Source organism: Chiloscyllium plagiosum, unplaced genomic scaffold (genome assembly GCF_037043375.1).
Source record: "Chiloscyllium plagiosum isolate Xiang-an unplaced genomic scaffold, Cpla_swu_hap1 HiC_scaffold_9, whole genome shotgun sequence".
Taxonomy (NCBI): Eukaryota; Metazoa; Chordata; class Chondrichthyes; order Orectolobiformes; family Hemiscylliidae; genus Chiloscyllium; species Chiloscyllium plagiosum.
Genome location: NW_028270147.1, coordinates 112,812,591 through 112,829,308, shown reverse-complemented (window position 1 = coordinate 112,829,308; position 16,718 = coordinate 112,812,591). Strand labels below are relative to the sequence as shown.

Here is a 16,718-nt window from a genome sequence, read left to right as displayed (position 1 = left end):
AAAAATCACACCAAAATACTCCGTTTGGATATATCATAGCATGCAGGGCATTTTCATTGTGATGCGATAAGTATCCTGGTCCGAAAGCTGTTCTCTCTTTTTCTCTCTCTCTCCCCACGATTCTCCAGATGGAGCCGGTTAGATCCTCTCAAAGCCCCAGTTTATTTGTACTGTTCAGTAATGTGGGGATGTCGATGGTGGACTGGGGTACATCTGATGAAGGAGCAGCGTTTCGGAAGCTTGTGATTTAAAATGAACCTGTTGGCGAGAACCTGCTTTTGTGTGACTTCTGACTTTGTATTTTTCAGGCAGAGAGATACAAATGCCTTCTAGTAACTATAGAGTACTTGCACAGCAGCTGAGGATTATGGGTAAGGGCTCCTTCCATTAGCCAAGAATAAACCCACATTCATTCCAGTCGATTCCAGTGGGAATGACCTGACAGTTGCTTCCCAGATATTACATAGCTCACCACCGCCATCTCCAGGACAATTAGGGAAGGGCAACAAATAACCGACACGTCAACGCCCACCCCATCCCAGGAGAAATCAAAATAAATGGCATACAATTCAAATGATCAAACTGGTGAGGCGTGAATTCATCTCTTTGAAAGACTGCAGCCTCGGCCAGAAACAGAGCCATGACATGGGTGACCCTGGTTTGTCAGACTGAAAGGTGGAGTGTCCTTTGGATTATCACTGGGATCAGCAAAAAATGAACTATACTCAAAGATCTAACAAACGGCTATCAAAGCGTGCCCCCAAACTGCAGAGAACAGCACTTGAGGCTTCGCGTCCCCATCTCCATCCTTGCTTGTTGCCATTCCCCTCTGTCCTGCAGAGGGCGGTGGTGATCCATGAGTTTCTCGAAGAGGATCTGACAGAGGGACAAGGTTCATGTCCTCAGCCTGAGCACAACTGCCTGACCTGCTGGGCTTTTCCAGCACCACACTTCTCGACTCCAAGCACAACTATCCCTCAGGAGAACGAACTGTGACACAAGAGGAAATGTGGGAGTGTTGGGAAGGCACTGGCAGCCTGGTCAGCCTGCAGAGGGGCAGAAACAGATTTGATGAATGAACTGATATCCTCCCGAGCTGAGATGCAGACTCAGGCTTTCAGAGCCACACAGTTTACATTGTTATTGACCATGGCTCCATGGGCAATGCTCCTGCCTCATCATCAAAATGGTCATCGGATTGAAAGCCACCTCAGAAATGAGAGCACAGAATCCAGACTGAGACCGAGGTGCACTGCTGAAAGTTGCACAGTCTCTGGCTCCATCATTTGACGCTCCACCACCACCACACCACGACCACCCCCACCCCCACCTCTGGGGGCTCGACAAGATCCCATTCTGAAGAGATTCCCTCGGGTATCCTGCTCGCTATTGAACGAGTGCCAACAGAACAGATTTGTCTCGTCATTCATTTCCTGCCTGCAGGACCTCACCATCTTGTCCGGGAACGTGACTGCTCTGTGCTCACAGCTTTGAATATTCTGAGATGATGAAAAAAAACTGCACCAACAAGAGTTCTTTCCTCATTATCATGTAAAAGGGAGGAGTTAATATTTGGGGTTCAGTGATGTTTTATCAAAAAAGCAGCAACATTTTATTTTATTTCATTTTAGGTTGTTTTATATTATTTTATTTAAATTTTGTTTATCAAATTTTAGCCTGCTTGATTGGCACCACTTCCACACATATCCATCCCCTCCACACCAACATTCAGTAACATTTGTGTGTACTCTCTACAAGATGCTTTGCAGAAATTCACCAAAGGTCCTGAGACAACACCTTCTAAACCCATGATTACTTGAATCAAGAAGGACAAGGGCAGCATCACCCCAGCAAGTTCCTCTCCAAGCCATTCACCAGTTTGACTTGGAAACATCGTCACTGGGTCAGAATCCTGGAATTCCCTTCCTAAGGACATTATGAGTCTACCTCCAGCACACAGACTGCAGCGGTTGAAGAAGGCAGCTCAGCACCATCTTGTCCAGGACAATTAAAGATGGACAGTAAAAATGCTGGGAAAATTAAGAGTAGGCGTGATTTGGGACCAGAAAGTGAGACTGTGATGTCTCAGTTATTCCTGGGCATTGGTGTGATCACATCTCAAATACTGTAGTTTTGATCTCCTTATTGAAGGAAGAATATAAATGCATTGGAGGTGGTTCAGAGGGGTTTTACCCGATTGATCGCTGGAATGAGGGGACTGTGTGATGCGGAAAGATTGGAAAAGCTGGCCTTGTTCTCACTGGGGTTTAGAAGAGTGAGGGGTTTTCCTGTCCCACAGTATTCTCCAACTCCCTATCTGCCTCCCTCGTGTGTCGTACCCTCCTGCCCTTTACTACACATGGAATTGAACTGTGCAGTCCTGAGGCCTATAACTTCCTTCTGGAACTAAGTCTCCAGGTATCTCCGGCACTCCCTGATATATCACTGCTTTTTCAATTCAGCCTTCATTCCAAACCCCCTGAGTGGGAGTTCCTGTAGTTTTTTACATTCACTGCAGATGTATTTACCCTGAATCATTTCAATGCAATAAAGAAATGTTGATCTTACTTACAACTGAAAAATATCCATTCCTTCATTGGTCCAGTAATTGTCTTCAGTCTCTGTTTTGAAGTTTCAGTACTTGCATTTATTAACCTTCCCTGATGGACATGTCCTGAAGCAGTCTGTTTATACAGTCTCTCTAACTAAACAATTCCCAGATTCCTATTTTCTTGTTTACCATTTTGTTTCATTCAAACCAAGTGCATGTGCAGGCTCCCAGCAGCTGAAGTGACAGTTCCAAATCACTTTGGAAAAGCAAAGGTGGACTCGTTCCCTGAGTTCACCAAACTCCCACACTGACCAAACCTCCCAGCATTCCCCTCTATGCTGGCTGCACTCAGTGCGAGCTGCAGTATACAAGCTGCCCTGTATTTATATTGCTTCTGATTTATATCACTCCATTCTGAAGTGCTGTTGTTCAGGATCTGGGTTAAGCTCACTCATTTCTCAATCGAAAGCTTCCTTCTTTCAGCCTGAAAGAGACTTTACATTTGCAACCAGCAAATGGGACTTCAATGTTGGAATCTGTTTTCAGGATTGATGGGCTCGATGGTTTGATTCCATGAAATAACCTCGTCTAATCTCTTCAGAGGTTGACGTTTCAGGTGTAACCCTTCTTCAGGAAGTGGGGGGGGGGTGTAGGTGTCAGGGGAGTTGCAGATAAAGGGGTGGGTGGGAGCGAGGTGGTGAGGTGGAGATAGGTTGAGAAGGATAGAGAGTATGACCTGATTGGTCGATGGGAGAGATGAATCCAGAATTATCCCTCCCTTCGACAACCATGTCCTACCCTCGTCCTGTCTCCACCTATCCCCACCTAACCACCCTGCCCCAGGCACTCCCTTTATCTGCAGCTCCCCCAACACCCATCCATCCCACTTCCTGAAGAAGGTTTACACCCAAAACGTTGACTTCTCTTCTTCCTGATGCTGCCTGGCTTGCTGTGTTCTCCCAGCCTCCTGCTTGTCAACCTTGGATTCCAGCATTTGCAGTTTGTCTCTAATCTCTTCAGGGGCCTGGATGAGTGTGAGGAGATTGGGTTTTGATGGAACTACCCACAGACTGAAGTCAAAAAAAGCAAAGTAAGGAAGGCAAGTGGATCAAATTCGAGAGAGCAAATTGTGAGCAAAAAGTAATTGTTACCAGTTTAGCAATTGCAAAGGAGAGAGTGACAACATTGAATTGTTTCTGGTGTCATTCTCTGTGCCCTAACATTTCACAGAGCCAGCTCCACATCCTTCCATTGGCTTGTCATTGAGAGGCAACATTTCCCTTCCCACAGCCCTTTTTAAAATGCCCTGTCCCAGGGAATCACTGAGGCAGAGAATACTTCACCTTTTCTGGGAAAGATAGAGAAATATAGGGTGTCAAGGAGCAGTTTCTCTACCTTCAGGGTCTGATAGAAGGATGTGTGTAGTGTGTGAATTCTGGAGACAGACAACTGAGATATTCCTCACTCCCATCAACACTTGACTTTATTCTAACAACAGTTTCTATTCTTCATTATAAAGTACCAGTTTCAGACTAGACATTTCACACCCTACCCCCATTTCCTCACACTGGAATCAAGAACCAAACTTGCCCCATCTCAGGATTGCCCTCTGAATGTGGTGTCAGTGTGTTAATGCTGTGTTTGAATGAAAGAGCCATGGTGGAATCTGGGACTGAATCCAAGGGGTTTCTGAGCCACCAGCAGTCTCCCCGCTGTGTGAGGGTCTGTTTGGATAAGATTTCAGCCCCATTGGTTCCCACTGATACTAAAGCTCTAGAGTGAGATTACTGGAGTCACATGTGGACTAAGGAACGCAACAATCAGGTCAATGATCTGCTCTGGAATCCACCCTGAGCCCTGGATGTCTCTCACTGAGATGACCCAGGGGTTACAGAATATGGCAGCAGAAAGTGGAACCAGTTTATCATTGACTGCCCTCCCCAGCCATGACTCCCAGACTCCCCAGATTTAACATTCTCAATCTGACTCCAGGGACACACGGGACCATTCCATCGCACTTTGAGAGTGAAGAAAACCCAAGTCTAATTTAAGGAATATTTATTTCCCAAAACCTGTGAAATTGTTATTCTGAGTAACAAGATGCTGCCGATCATATTCATCATTGCAGGGTTCCCAGTAGCTCTGGCCATTTCCAAAGCACACACGAGACAGAGACTGAATCTTCTTGATCTTTATTCCCTTTTCCAGATTTACATTGACAGAAAAAAGACTGCAATTAACAGCCCAGACAGAGGAAGCTGCTCAAAATCACAGCCACAATGGAGCTTGAGGAAAACACTTGTGGAGATTTTCTCAATTACCTGAGAATCCTGTCCCTTAAAGTAGTGACAGAAGCTTAAATTCGAACTGACGGCTGAGCAGGAAGGAGATCTGGTTTACTGAAGCAGAAATTTCAGAGGTTCACATTGTTTTGTACAGCTGACAGTTTTCAGCATCTTCGAGAGGTTTTACTTGGCATCACAAGTCATTACTGAACCCATAAAACGGTCCCAGGACAGGTTCAGCACGGGGTTTGATACAGAGTAAAGCTTCCTTTTGATGATCCCAATGACATGCCTTAACCCTTGAACCTCAGAAATGTCACCGAGCCAATCCCAAGAAGGAAGAGAGTTGAAATTCAGTGCTGACAATGACCTTTGTCCTGCCAGCTCAGCCCTGTTCTATTTAAAGTTGTGTCTCCTCTGTGGACTGTCTTGAACACTCTACACACATTCTGATCTCCTGATGCTCTTGCTGAGGGGAGAGGGGAGGGTCACGTGGGTGAGGGCACAGGAGAAGCGAGCATTGGACTCCCAGTCAGACCCAGAGAGGGTCAGCAGGCTGCTGACACTGTAGGTGCTGTCCGAAGCTCGCAGGTAGTTGCTGGTCTGAACCCCGTCCGAAATGACTGCACCGTCCTTCTTCCACTGCACCTCCAGCTCATCGGGATAGAAGTGATTGGCAAGGCACACCAGGGTGGCAGTGCCCTTGGCATTGACCTGCTCCGGGGAGGGGGGCAGCAGGGTCAGCTTGGGCTGAGAGTTTTCACGGCCTGAAAGACAAGACAAACAATTTTAATCCCTGCCATTCAAAGGGATTTCAACTCTGAACATTCACTGGCAAAACAATCCATTTGAACATTTGTTTTCAATACCTGACAAACCCCATAAAAGGACAGGGTCTTTTAAAATTGTTTCTTGGGATGTGAGTGTCACTGACAGGACGAGCATTTTTTGCCCATCCCTAATTGCCCCTGAGAGGGTGATGGTGAAAAAGAAGGGGCAGTTTTGGATCATTCTTTCGGGAATGAATGTAGGCAGCTGGAAGGGCTATCAATGGGGGAGCATTTCAGTGACAGTGATCAGAACTCAGTGAGATTGAGAGGAGGGATGGAAATGGAGAACCATGGGGCAAGTGTAAAAGTTTTCATTTGGGAACAAACCATTTTACTAAACTGGGCAGGGATTCGGTAAAAGTGGCTGAAAGACAAAATGCAGGGGTGAAATTTTCCAGGACCTGAGGAAAGCAAAGAGCTAACAGGTTGAACTGTGTCCAAGTGAAGTCAGGGAAATCCCAGTGATGTTTTATTGTCACAAAAAGAACAAGTGAATGAAGGAATGTATGAGGGCCATTCGAGAGCAGGAAGGGAACTTGTGTGCAGTGGTGGAAGATGGAGCAATGGTTCCTCATGAAAACTTCTGGTCTGTTTTCACAAAAGAGAGGGACATATATATCAGTAACTGGAGTTCAGGAGGAGGACTGTGCAATTTTGGAACGGCATCTTTCACATCTGAAAGACTCCCAGTTCATCCAATGAAAAGAAAGATCCATGCTGTCCTAAAGATATTTGCAGACAGTGTGGGACTTGTTTGAAATGTGGTCACTGTTGTAATGTAGGAAATGTGGAAGCCAGATTGTACACAGCAAGATCCCACAAGTAACAATGAACCAAGGAACATTTTGAGTGATGTTTGTTCAGGAATAAGTATCAGCCTGAATATGATTCAAAGAGAAAGTAACTAGAACAGTTCGATAGAAAATGAGGAAATGAAAGTTAAAGGAGAAGGGAGGAATACTGGTTAGTGATGGAATTGATTGTTACTAGAAAATAAAAGGAAAGGGACAGAGTATTGTGAATGTCATATTGTACTGAGGAAACTTAAAAGTGCAGGGAAGCTCAGTATAGAACAAGCTTAAAGGTTTTGTCTCTTAACACATGAACCATTTGGAATAATGTAGACAAAGTGATACCACACAAACCAAGGGAAATCAAGTTTGCGAGGAGTTTAAACTAACTAAAGAAGGTAGGAGCTCAGGAGAAGTTATTAAAGTATCCAGACCAAGTAATAGGATCGAGATTATGGAAAGGATCAAGAATCAAACTTGAGGCACCGCAGGGTGGAATGGTGGATCAGTGGTTAGCACTGCTGTCTCACAGCTCTGGAGACACAGACTCAATTCCAACTGACTGTCTGTGTGGGATTTACACATTCTCCCCATGTCTACTTGAGTTTCCTCCCATTGTCACAAAGATGTTTTGGTTAGGAGAATTATCCATGGGAATTGTAGGGTGGGTGGGATGCTTTTTGGAGGGTCAATCTGGGCTGAATGGCCTGCTTCCACACTGTAGGGATTCTGTGATTTCTAAAGGAGATAACTATGAGAAGGAGGCAGTCAGTGCATGACTGAGGGTGTTGTACTAGATGCATCGAGTTTATGAAACAAGGTAAATGAGCCTGTAGTGCAGGGACGTGGCTGCAAGGGGATCAGGGCTGGGAACTAAATATCCATGGATGCACATCCTATTGAAAGGAAATGCAAGGGGATAGAGGGTCAAGTGTGAAGGAGGAACTGAAGGTAATCCTTGTTAGTCAGGAAATAGTTTTGGGGAGATTGATGGTATCAAAACTTGTAAGTCCCCAGGAGCCAGCAAGTCATCAGAGTATTTAAGAAAGTGGGTGTAGAAATAGTGGACACGTTGTTGATCATTTTCCAACATTCTGTCGACTCTGACAGAGTTCCAATGGACTGGACAGTATCCAATGTAACCCCACTTTTTAATAAAAGGAGGGAGAGTGAAAATGAGGAATTATACATGAGGAAAACGCTGGAGTCAGTTATTAAAGATACAGTAACCGAGCATTTGGAAAGCAGTGACAGGATCGATCCAAGTCAGCATGGATTTACTAAAGGGAAATCAGGCCTGACACATCTTCTGGAAGGTTTTGAGGATGTGATCAGTGGAGAATGGACAAGGCTGAATCAGTGGACAACAAAACTTGATGAAAAAGTTCAGCAGGTCTGGCAGCATCTGTGGACAGCAATCGAAGTTAACATTTCAGATTGAGTGACCCTCCCTCAGGACCCAGTGGATGTTGTGTTCTGGACTTTCAAAAGGCTTTTGACAAGGTCCCATACAAGAGATTAGTGAGCAAAATTAAACTTCATGGTATTGGAGGTAATGTATTGACATGGAGAGAGAACTCGTTGGCAGATAGAAAGCAGAGAGTTGGAATAAATGGGTCCCTTTCAGAGTGGCAGGCAGTGATGAGTGGGGTACCACAGGGTTCAGTGCTGGGACCCCAGCTGTTCACAATATACATAAATGATATGGACAAAGGAATTGAATGCAATCCCTCCAAATTTGCAGATGACACTCAGCTGGGTGGCAATGTGTGCTGTGAGGAGGATGCTAAGAGGCTGCAGAGTGACTTGGACAGGCTGGCTGAGTGGACAAATACTTGGCAAATGCATTATAATTTGGGTAAATGTGAGATTATCCACTTTGGTGGTAAAACTGGAAGTCAGATTATTAGTGAATGGTGAAAGTTTAGGAAAAGGTGAGGTGCAATGAGAGTTGGGTGTCATGGTGGAACAGGAACTGAAAGGGGGCCTGCAGGTGCAGCAGGCAGTGAGGAAAGCTAATGGCATGCTGGCCTTCACAGTGAGAGGATTTGTGTACTGGAGTAAGGATGTCTGCAGAACTAAGGCCTCAGCTTGAGTATTATGTGCAGTTTTGGTCTCCTTGGGCGGCACGGTGGCCCAGTGGTTAGCACTGCTGCCTCACAGCGCCTGTAGACCCGGGTTCAATTCCCGACTCAGGCGACTGACTGTGTGGAGTTTGCACATTCTCCCCGTGTCTGCGTGGGTTTCCTCCGGGTGCTCCGGTTTCCTCCCACAGTCCAAAGATGTGCGGGTCAGGTGAATTGGCCATGCTAAATTGCCCGTAGTGTTAGGTTAAAGGGGTGGATGTAGGGGTGTGGGTGGGTTGCGCTTCGGCGGGTCGGTGTGGACTTGTTGGGCCGAAGGGCCTGTTTCCACACTGTAAGTAATCTAATCTAGTCTGAGGAAGGACATTCTTGCTATTGAGGGAGTCCAGCAAAGGTTCTCCAGACTGATTCCCAGGACGGCAGAACTGACATATGAGGAAAGATTAGATCAACTGGGCTTGTACTCACTGGGATTTAGAAGAATGAGAGGAATCTCACAGAAACATATAAAATCCTGATGGGATTTGACAGGCTTGATGCTGGAAGAATGTTCTTGATATTAGGAAAGTCCAAAACTTGGGGTCACAGTCGAAGATTAAGGGTTAAGTTATTCCGATGTTGTGAATCTGTGGAATCAAAGGATATGGGGGTGGAGTGGGAATGGGATAATGGATCGCGTCATCAGCCATGATCATATTGAACGGTGGTGCAGACTCAAAGGGCTGAGTGGCCTATTCCTGCAGCCATTTTCTATGTTTCTATGTTTCTAATGATGGGTAGAGGTGTGAGGGTGGTGGGGGTGTGTGTGGGAGGAGCAGGTTTATCCTGTCAGGAAGAACTGAAATTACATCGACAGCAAGAGGAAATATGGAGTTGGAAAGCATAGAATCTGTGTGAGTCAACTTAAGGACCCACAAAATAGCAAAAGGCTTGATGGGAATTATGTACAAGTCTCCTCTCAGTAGTCGGGATGTGGGGCAGAAAATAAATCAGGAGATAGAAAAGGCATGTAAGAAAGGGTTTATTACAATAATCATGGGGACTGCAATATGCAGGTGGACTGGGAAATTCAGGTTGGGAATGGATCTCAAGGAAAGGAATTCATGGAATGTCTGAGAGATACTTTTTTTGGAAAAGCTTGTGGTAGAGCCACTGGGAAGCAGGTAATTCTGGATTCAGTGATGTGTAATGAGGCAGCCTTGATTGGGGAGCTGAAGGTGAGTGAACCCTGAGGGGGCAGTGACCATAATGTGATACAATTCACCGCGCAGTTCGAGAGGGAGAAGCTGGGAATTATATGCAATAATATCAATGAGCAAGTTAGACAAAGGAGAACCAAAGGACATGATCTGTTGGGTTTCCAGAAGGCCTTTGACAGGTTGCCACACAGGAGGCTGCTAAATAACATAAGAACCCATGGGTTTGGGGCCCAGTACTGACATGGATCGAGAGTGGAAATAAATGGATCTTTTGCAGGATGGCAGTTGGTGTCTTGTGCAGTTCAGTAGGGGGCAGTGTTGGGACCTCAGCTATTCATGTAACAATTAATTATATATTAACGATCTGGGAAAAGAAACTGAGGGCATTGTTAGTAAATTTGCTGATGACACAAAGATGAGGGGAGGGACAGGCAGAGTTGAGGAAGCAGGGAGGCTGCAGAAGGACTTGGAAAGACTCAGAGAGTGGGCAAAGAAGTGACAGATGGAATACAAAGTGGGAAAGTATGAGGTTATGCCCTTGGGTTGGAAGAGTAGAGACTCAAACTGTTTTCTAAATGGGGAAATTTGGAATTCTGAAACATAAAGGGACTTAGGAGTCTTCTTTCAGATTTCACTTAAGGTTAATATGTCGGTTCAGTTGGCAATTAGGAAGACAAATGCAATGTTAGCATTCATTTCAACTGAGTTAGAATACAAGAGCAGGTGTGTACTGCTGAGGCTGTATGAGACTCTGGTCAGACTGCATTTGGAATATTGTGAACAGTTTTGGGACCTGTATCTAAGGAGGGATGTGCTTGCATTGGGGGAGATCCAGAGGAGGTTTATGAGAATAACCCTGGGGGTGACAGCCTGGTCTGTTGAGGAGAGATTGAGGACTGTGGATGTGTACTTGATAGAGTTCTTAAGGACATGCGGAGATCACATTGAAACTTACAGAATACTGAGAGGCCTGGATAGAATGGGCGGGGATGAGATGTTTCCACCAGTCAGAGAAACATGGACCAGAGGGCACAGCCACAGACTTTAGGGATAATCCATTAGGACTGAGATGAGGAGGAATTTCTTCTGCCAGAGGGTGGTTAATCTGTGGAACTCATGCTGTGGAGGTGAAGGTATTAAGTGTGTTTCGGACGGACATTGATAGGTTCCTGATTGGGAAGGCAATCAAATATAATGGGAAGAAGGCAGGAGAATGGTCGTGAGAAACACTTCAGCCATGACCAAACGGCACAGCAGACTTGATGGGCGAATGGCCCAATTCTGCTCTGTTATCATATTGTCTTTTGAACAGACTCTGCCAAACCCTGGAACACTGAAAGGCCTGGATTTGAGCCCAGCTGGAGCTGTTTGTCATCAGAACTTTATCAAGGGACAACCAGGGAGTGGTGAGAGTGTGCACCCTGTTCCATGTGGGAACTTCAGGATGCTTCCCATCTCCTGGAATACCATGAGTTCAGGAAGTGTGGTCAGTGACTGCAGTTGGAGCTCTGGGTTTCGGAGTTTGAGCAGCAGCTGGTGTCAGTGTGGAGCGTCCGTGAGGCTGAGAGCTCCATGGAGAGCACGTTTCTAGATGTGGTCACTCTGCAGCTTCAGAGTATGCAGGGAGAGAGGGAATGGGGGAGCAGCACACAGTCCAACACGACCAGGCAGCTAGTACAGGAATCCCCTGAGTGCATCCCACTGTCCAACCAGGATTCAGTTTGGAATCCTGATGAGTGCAGCCGGAGTCAAGTCCATGGCACCACAAGGGGCTCAGCTGTACAGGGAAGGCACAAGGAAGACTGGAAGAGCGATAGTGAGAGGAGATTCGAGAATGAGGGCAATCGATAGGTGTTTGTGCAGCTGCAGATGGGATTCCAGGATGGTGTGTTGTCTCCCACCCTGAGGGGAGAGGGGGAACAGGCAACAGTTGAGGTCCCAGTGATAGAGGGAGAAAAGGGATATGGTGCTGCAGTCAGAATTTATGGACCTCTGGAGGCAATTAGCAACAGCAGCTCAAAATTGTGAATCTCTGGACTACTCCCAGGGACCAATGCAAGTGAGGATAGGAACAGAAGGATAAGGGAGGGTGTATCTGAGGCTGGAAAGGTGGTCCAGGAGGGAGCGTTTGAGATTCTTGGGACATTGGGAATGACTTTGTGGGAGATGTGACCTCTATAGACCAGATGGGTTGCTCCTGAACAGAACTGAGTTCCTTGTGGGATGATTTGCTGGTCGTTGTTGGAGAGGGTTTAAATGAACATGGAAGGGGGGGCTGTGGGAACCACGAGGAAATATCAGGGAGGAACACCAAGGAAAACAGAATCATGCAAGAGATAGATACTCTAAAGTAAGGAAGAGTAACTTATTTGGCCGGGTCACAGTGAGGGAGAGAGTAATAATTTCTAAATCCAACTGACTGTGTGTATGTATGGGCCTGCGTGGAGTATAGGGAGTAAGATTAGGGAGTTACAGACACATATATTACCAAGTGGAAATCTGGTGTTGTTGCTCTTACAGATGAGGCTCAAATGAGAACAGGACTGGATGTTAAATATTCCTGGATACAAGGTGTTCAATAAAGATAGGAAAAGGGGAAGAGGGTGTGGGATTGGTTAAGATCAGTGCAGAGCTGGAGAAAGAGGATGTCCCAGAGGGGTCAAGGGCAGAATGGATTTGGTTTGAGATAAGGAACAAAAAAGGTGCAATCAGGTTGTTCAGTGCAGTCTGTCAGTCACCAGCTAGAGGGAAGGATGTAGAGGGAGAAATCTGCAAGAAATTCACAGCACACATTTGGGTAACTTTAATTATCAGAATATAGAATGAAATCGGAGCAGTGTGAAGGGCAGAGAGGGGCCAGAGTTGTGAGAGTGTGCTCGGGTGAATTTTCTCCAACCGTGTGTTCCCATTCCAATCAGAAAGGAAACTCTGCCAGACCTGGATCTTGGGAATGAGGAGGCCCATGTAGATCAAGTATCAGTAGGAGGACATTTAGGGAATTGTATCACAAGGATTAGGGAGACAGTGGAAAAGGACAAAGGACAATCCAGAGTAAAGTCATGACCATGGATCATATCCCATGGATCACCTCCAAATGTCTCACTCTTAGAATTTTCATATTTTATTTTAAAACAGAATATGAATGAGTTACCAATCTAACATTTTGCCGCAGTATTTATGGTTGAGAAGGACATCGAAGTGAAGGAAATTCGGGAAATAAATGTTGATGTCTTGAGAAGAGTCCATATTACAGGAGAAGAGATGCAGTAATCTGTTCTTTAAACTCATAAAGGTAGATAAATCCCCAGGAACTGATCAGCTCCATCCCAGTACTTTGTGGGAAGCTTGGGAAGAGACTTTGACACCCCTTGGTGAGATGTTTGTATCATCAACAGCCACGGGTGATGTGCTGGAAGACTGGAGCATGGCTAATTTTGTGCTGATATTTAGGAAGGTCTGCAAGGAATACCCTGGGAATTATAGACCGGTGAGTCTGATAGTGGTAAGTTGTTGGAGGGGATTTTGACAGACAGGATCTAAATGTATTTGGAAAGACAAGGATTGATTAAGGATAGTCCACATGACTTTGTCAGTGGGAAAACATGTCTCACAAATTTGATTGAGTTTTTTGAAGACATGACCAAGAAGATAGCTGAGGGCAGAGTGGTAGACATTGTCTACATGGACTTTAGCAAGACCTTTGACAAGGTGCTGCATGGACAACTGGTTAGTAAGTTAGATCAAGTTGGATCCAGGGAAGCTAACTGATACAAAGTTGGCTTAATGGTTGGAGACAGAGAGTGGTGGTAGATAATGGTTTTCAGACTGGAAGCCTGTGACCAGAGATGTGGCAAAAGGATTGGTTCTGGGTTCATCATTGTTTGTCATTTACAGAAACAAATTGAATGAGAATATAGGGGCCATGGTTTGTGAGTTTGCAGATGACACTAACATTGGTAGTTTCATGGACAGAGAAGAAGGCTATTTGAGAGTACATTTACATTACACATTGAGATAATAGCGAGGTGTTACATTTTGGTACAAAAACCAGGCCAGGGCTAACACAGTTAATTGTGGCGCCATGGGGAGTGTTGTCAAACAGGGAGACCAAGGGGTGGAGGCACATAGAGGATTGAAACTGGTGTCACATGGAGACAGGGTGGTGAAGAAAGCATTTGATACAATTGCTTCTATCGGTCAGAGCATTACGTGTGGGAGTTGTTACGATTCTCCAAGGTATTGATCAGGCCCATTCCCAGTCACCCTGCCATTGGAAGGATGTCATTAAATTGGAAAGGGTGTAAAAAGGATGACAAGGATGTCACCGAGACTGGAGGGTTTGAGTTATAAGCAGAGGCTGGTTATGCCTGGGCTATTTCCCTTGGAAGGTCAGAGATTGCTGGGTGACATTTTCGAGGTTTATAAAATGAAAATGGGCATAGATAAGATGGCTAGCTCAGGTTTATTCCCCCGAGTAAGGGAGTCCAAAACTAAACAGCAGAGGTTTAAAGCAAGAGGGGAAAGATTCAAAAGGGACCTGAGGTGCATCTCGTTCACATAGAGGGTGGTGGGTGTATTGAATGAGCTGCCAGAGGAAGTCGTAGAGGTGAGTATGATAACAACATTTAAAAGGCATTTGAACAGGTACATGGACAGGAACGGTATGGGGGAAATTAGCTAAATGCAAGCAAATGGGACTACGGGAATAGAAAAGGGGAATAATTCATGAAGGATGTGAATATTTTGGAGATGGGGTAAAAAAATTCCCATAGAAGGTTCAGGGATGAGGAATGTCAGTTGTGAACAAACTTTGGAGAAGTTTGGACTGTCTGTCTTGGAGAAGTGAAGGCTGAGAGGAAATTTGTTTGAGGAATTCAAAATCAGGACGTGTCTGGCCAGAGGAAATAGGGAAAAAATGTTCCCACTCATGAAAGTATTGAGAAGGAGAGGGCACAGATTTAAGGTAGTTAGTGAGAGAATCAAAAGTGAGATGAGGAAAAACATTCTCAGCCAGCGAGTGGTTAAGGTGTGGAATGCACTGTCTGAGAATGTGGTGGAGGCAGCTTCAATTGAAACATTCCAAAGGGAATGAGACTGTTATTCGAAAAGGAACAATGTGCAGGGTGACAGGGAGAAGGCAGGAGAATGACACTCAGTGAATTGCTCATTCGGAGAGCCGGCCCAGACAGGATGGGCGGAACGGCCTCCGTGTGCACTGTAACAACTCTGTGATTGTGTGATTGAGCAGAGTTAAAGCTGGGGGAGGTGGGAGCTCGGTGTCTCACTGTGCTGCTGCTGCTGCTGTTGCTGCTGAGGTCAGTGAGATCAGAGACTGGGACAGGGAGCCAGAGCTCACATCAAACTCTGCCCGTGTCTGACACACTGAGATTGGCAGGAGGCTACTCACTGATTTCACTCCATGCTGCAGGAATGGGACCACAGGCTGCAAATGGACAGAGCTCCTCCACACGGTGAGTAAAACTAATTGACTTATATCTTGCTGCTTAAAGGGACAATGGAACTAAAGAAATACAGCTGGACACCCTGTTAGACACAGTGCTCCTTCATCAACTATTTCATTCACTGCAGCTTCTCACTAACACCTTCAACAATTCAGCATTTGTGTTTTAGAAAGTGTGTTTCAGTATTGACAGGGTTAATAACGGAGGATGGAGGTTTACTTACTCAGTCTGAGCTTGGTTCCTTTCCCGAACGTAAGCCACAGTGAGAGCTCCCAGTGCAGAGGCTGTACAAAAATCTCTGCTCTTTGCTTCCCTTTCTCACTCACTCTCACACTCTCCCTCTCACTCTCTTTCTCTCCCCCTCATTCATGTGTCTTTCTGTCTCTGTCTCTCTGGGTTGTGTCCAGCTGGGCTCGGGAGGTTTGTCAAATGTATTTTTCAATGTTAAGTTTTGCAGCTGTTCTTCACGTGTGGCGATGGAGTGTAAGAGGGAAACTTGAGGCCTTCAGTAAATGGTGGACACCACAGAGACTGGAGTGTGTAGTGGACAGTGACAATCCAGCATGGGTTAGTTTGTTCATTTACATTTATATGTAACTGGATGTGTCAGTACAGGCAGTGGGACTGTGCCGATTGAGGTTTTTGTACGGTTCTGTAACACTGTGTAGGGGGAGCTGTAATACTGCTGACAGTAATAGTCAGCGACATCCTCATTCTGAACGTTGCTGATTTTCAGGGTGTAACTGGTCCCTGATCCACTGCCGGTGAATCGATCAGAGACTCCTGTGAATCGATTTGTTGCTTGATAGATCAGGAGAGAGGGTTTCTGACCTTCTCGCTGCTGGTACCAGCTAACCCACTTGCTAACAGATTGACTGGCCGTACAGGTGATGGTTGCAGTGTGGCCCAGTCCCACTGTCAGCACCGGGGGAGACTGGGTCATGGTGATGTCCCCACTGATACCTGAGGGGTCAGAGAGAAACACAGTGAAGTCAAAACTGTCACAGAAAGAGCCTGTCAAATGAGAGAGCATTCCTCTGGTTTCAGCATTTTCCCTTCAATCACAAGTCAGTGGAATTGGAGTGAAATGGAGAGCAGCTAAAGATTCAAGGTGGAAGGAGAGAGATTTGTACCTGCGACACAGAATGCCAGGGGCCAGATCAGCTGGATGTGTGAAATCATGGTGTGTGCTCCTGTCCCTGTGCCTGGTTCCTGATAAACTCTCCCTTCACTGGGCTCTGCTTTATAAAGCTGCAGCCTGTGAGAGTCTGACTGGGTGTTCCTCAGTATGTAAATGGCATCAGGCAGAGAGAGCCACGTCAGCCCCTCACACTTCCTGTTCTCTCTCTCTCTCTCTCTCTCTTTCTCACTGTCTCAGAGAGTCATTGATGTGAACAGCACTGAATGAGGCCATTTGGCCCATTGTATCTGTGCTGTTAAACAGCAATCTGATGACACTAATCCCATCCTCCAGCTCTTGGCCCATTACCCTGGAGCCTACAGCAACACAAGGGGA

The 16,718-nt window shown here is 45.8% G+C and overlaps 1 long non-coding RNA gene and 1 pseudogene across 1 annotated transcript in view; both read right to left on the bottom strand.

Moving 5' to 3' along the window:
* The window catches only part of LOC148149257 (uncharacterized), a 151,665-nt gene extending 136,206 nt beyond the window's left edge, over positions 1-15,459 (bottom strand). The window contains exon 1 of the long non-coding RNA XR_015758258.1: positions 15,426-15,459. This is a non-coding gene — a long non-coding RNA (uncharacterized LOC148149257). The remainder of the gene's footprint in view (positions 1-15,425) is intronic.
* Positions 1-16,718, bottom strand: part of LOC148149255 (centrosome-associated protein 350-like) — a 1,171,865-nt pseudogene that overhangs the window by 232,904 nt on the left and 922,243 nt on the right.